General features: G+C 39.7%; 1 protein-coding gene across 1 annotated transcript in view; it reads right to left on the reverse strand.

Moving 5' to 3' along the window:
- Window positions 1-3,305, reverse strand: part of LOC123978021 — a 27,991-nt gene extending 24,686 nt beyond the window's left edge. Inside the window, exon 1 of the transcript XR_006826841.1 lies at window positions 3,180-3,305. The gene's annotated coding sequence lies outside the window, so the exon portion shown is untranslated. The remainder of the gene's footprint in view (window positions 1-3,179) is intronic.
- Between the last annotated feature and the right edge of the window lie 921 nt (window positions 3,306-4,226).

Genomic DNA, 4,226 nt, shown 5'->3' on the forward strand with positions numbered 1-4,226 from the left:
TGTTTTTTTTCCCCCCCCCCCCCCCCCTGTAAGATTATCTGCTCCGTCCTCATATATATATATATATAGACATATATAGACACAGTGCAAATTTTACAGTTGGTCCTGCTCATGGTATTCAGTGACATTCACTGACATATTTAAATTATAAATTTGAAGATCACTTTATTTCTAATGTACTGTACTAATTGAGTTCATGAAATGTTAATTCTTCCCAGTAGCTTGAACCCTCGATAGCCACTTTTCCCTTAGAAACATTATCTTTGAATAGATCTAAAAAAAAATGGGGCTGCTCCTTGGTTAATGGTTAAGTAAAGGCAATTTAAAACTTTTTAGGTGTACATTAAAACATCACATTATATTTCTAGGTAAGGTTTCCTGCCAAAGCACACATATAGCCCCCAATTTGTGCAACCTTGGATTGCAGTGAATTGTGGGATACATTTTATGCTGGAATCAACCATTCATTAACCCCCCCACATCCAGGTTATAGGGATTTCCTCCTTGATTCGAGAGAAAACAACGACCAGAAGCAAACATTTTACATGAAACCAAATGTGTGGGTATTCTCTGCTATAAGAATGCTATGAGAATTTTACTTTAATGTTTTTAACCTTATTAGTTTTACTTATTGACTGTGGATCTAATTATATATTACAGTTACATTACATATTGGGCCCTCTGCTCTCTTACATGTAGTTTGTATAACAACAACAATAACAAAATTCCACTTAGTTTTGTGAAGGAACAATTGTAACAGTAAAGAAGATTGTATTTGATTCAGTTTTGTACGTAAGAAAACTTTAAAATCCAGAATTTAACTTATAGTTATATTTAGGTCTAAAATTGAACTAATTGGATAGTGTAGTGCAAATGTTTTTTGAGTGACTGAGGACATTGGACAGCCCTACAACAATCTCTGATCCGCTGTGCGTGCAGGGCAGGGGGCAACAAGAAAACCCTTTTAGAATAATACATACGTTATAATGATTATCCTTTCCCTCAAGCCAAACTGCACTGTAAAAATAACCCTTGTCAATAGTCCCCGACCAGGCTACAGTATCTGTTCCCATTCTGAGTAATGATTACTGAGCTGTAGTGCACCAGAAAAATCATACTGTTCAAACACAGAGCCTAGAGGCACCATGCAGCGGGGTGACTGCGCTCGTGCTGCTCTTTTCCACTTTGCCTCTCAGGGTCCAAGAGTCAGAGATTGTCAAGTAATTAGATACTACACACTGGGGCGATGTGTGTCATCTCTGATTATTATCTGGACACCCCTCGACAGCCTGATTAATATCTGGGCATACTTCTGTCTTTGTTTTCATGCTTTCTCTGTGACTTTGTTGACTTGCCCACTCTCGATTGCATCTTGGGTTAATGTCACAGTGCATTTCTGGCTTGAAATATGGCTGCGTTATTGTTTTTAATTAAAAACACATTTTGCTCAATTTCCCCTCATTACCACATGCAGTGAGGAAAGGAGGAGAGGCATCGTTTTCTAAAGAGCAACTACGACCTTTCTGCTCAAGGGTGTCAATTTGTGGTGATTTAAAACTACTTTTGGATTAATGGGGAGAAAACAACATTAGAGGCTTTTTATGAGGTGCTTAAGGGACAAATGGTATGTTATTTCCAAACTGTCCCATCATTTATTGGGGAGCTAGTCCTTGAAGTACCTCAGTAGGGGTGCTAATATGAGACCTCGCAACATAACCTTGAAAACCCCCTTGGTTCGATTCTGCTGAAGAGCTTCAATGTCAGCTGCACCTCATGAATTAAAATTTTGGAAATTAAAATCCAATGGGCAGTGTAATTGATTTTCTTTCACTGACCTGAAAAAGCCTTTTGTGCTGCTCACAGTATAAGTGAAAGAGACACCCAGATGCACAGTAAGAAGTAGCCGGGATAAAAATCAATAGGTTTCAGCATCTATTGCCTGCAAAGGAGTGAGGTGAGAGAAAGACAGGCGAGACGGACACAGACAGCTCAACAAGGCAGAGATAGCCGGGGCAGTGAGGCTGACAAGAGCGCAGGAAGAAAGAAGGGAGGTGGGGCACATAATGAACATATGTACTGTGATGTGCAGGGATGTAGTGAAGCCACTACAAAATGGGCTTCCATTTATTCATCTCGCGAGTTTTAGTTGTGAAGCCTTGAGCAGAGGTGAAGCTCATCAGGGGATATTATTGATTTTACAAGCTCTCTTACAGCTTCACAAAATACAGTAGTAACAAATTTGAGCTGAAATCATGATTAGAATCATTTTCACTTACCAAAAGTTGTGAATGTGAGAATTGTTACCCCAGACATTTAGCATTTTGCAATTAACAGATTTGGTTAGTGTGAATTTGTGGACTGACTGTGATTTCCCTGGAGAGGTAGCCAAGCTGAAATTGGGGCTAAAATAAAGAAAAAAGGTGCAAAAAAACACTAAACCATAATTGTTATGGGTTTTTCTACTGGAAAACTGACTCTTGTCTAGCTACCATATGAGTTTATGAGTTGACTAATGAAGGTTGTAAAAGTAGAGATAAAGTGGGTTTAGCCCACAAAAACAATCCTATCTCACTAATTAGAAAATATTAGTGTACTTGACTTATCGACTTTCTTGACTGGCATACAAAATAGCCACTTTTGGGAGATTAAATTATGAGTATCTTTTAACAGCCTGACATTCACTTTTCTATATTTATTTTCGCCATGAGTAAACATTTGAAAAAGCCTATTATTCCAGAGTCGCATTTTATACTTTATTTTACTGAGTGGAGTATCCAAACCCAAGACTTTGAAGAATACAGTATTTATGGCTGTGCCTTCCATCTGTAACTCTTTACTTTAACATCATTTTATTATCAATTCTCTAAAATTCAGTCTGACATATTTATAGCAGGGTGTGTATGTCTTCCTCTCAGATGATTTGCTGCGTCTACTAGATGCACAGTCTGCGATCTGATAAAACAACCCAACATAAATAACTCGTAGTTAACTAGCAATTATACGACGAAAAGTGTGAATACATAATCAAGTTTTATTTTTTATTTCAAATACTGAATCTGTCTGCAAATTTTGTCATCAACAACAGTAAACATGGGCAGCAATTAACTGGTTAACTTTTTAGCCAGTCCCCATGGAGGATGAATCTTTCACTAAAATTCCACTGATTGTGTGATGTTTACCTGAGTTCCTGCGTCAGTGTATGGCAGCATATCCCTGTAAATGAACAAGACTTGGCTTCTATAACTGGGAGGCGTTAGGCCCCGATCAGACAGAAAGTGCTTTACAGGTTTGAAATGCGAGGCGCACTGCAATGCCTTTTTTGGCTGAATTTGGAAAAGAGCAGTGCGCTGCTTTTTTTTTCTGTTGCTAGGCAACCACCAAATCAGCTGTCCTGTCAGTCTAATCAAAGATTATAGCGCCAGCGATCTGTAATCTTTGGTTTGCTGCTAAGTGATAACTGTCATGTTAGAAGAAACTTGATCACAACTCACAGTTCTGTGTCTTTTGTTGTTAAAAACATCTGCTTTAAAAAAAATAGACGGTGGGTGCTTGCTCTGGCATTGTTTGAGGGTGAGAGGTGTAGAAACATGCAGCAGACAGGGAAACCGTGTGGGTACATGAGACCCTCAGAAAGAGGAGACACCGCTGACAGTACCACCAGCTGGTCCAGTAGCTTTGTCTTAAGGATGGTCGGTTCAAGGCTTATTTTAGGATGACTCGGGAACAGTTTGCTGCAGTCTCTGGACAATCCAAACAACTGTAAACTTCCGTCACCACAATGGAGGGCGCCCCTCTTCATTCATTTGATTGGACAAGGAAAAAAACGCTAATGACGTCAGGCGCTTTTCTGCTTAGAGTTGAATTTTCAAAAAATTGTGCTCCTTTGAAATCGCAAAACGCGAGGCGCCCAGGGCACATAAACAGCACGCAGGACGCTTACTGCCAATAGAAAACAATTTTAAAAAGTCGCCTCTCACTGAAAAAACGCATTCTGTCTGATCGGGGCCTTAGTTCTAGCTAACTGCTAGAGGTAGCTGCTAACGCTAGCTTTGCACACCTTATGTTGACTGCTCCCCTCAGTAAGTTTGCTGCCGATTATGTGTCCTTGCTAAATGAGCAGCGACATTTGAAACATTTTTACACTTTGTACACAGTAGTCAGGGCAGGAATGTTGTAGATAGCTTGACACGGCATGTGTTTGTAGCAAGCTAGCAGGAGAGGGGCAC

This window comes from Micropterus dolomieu, linkage group LG10, assembly GCF_021292245.1.
Source record: "Micropterus dolomieu isolate WLL.071019.BEF.003 ecotype Adirondacks linkage group LG10, ASM2129224v1, whole genome shotgun sequence".
NCBI lineage: Eukaryota > Metazoa > Chordata > Actinopteri > Centrarchiformes > Centrarchidae > Micropterus > Micropterus dolomieu.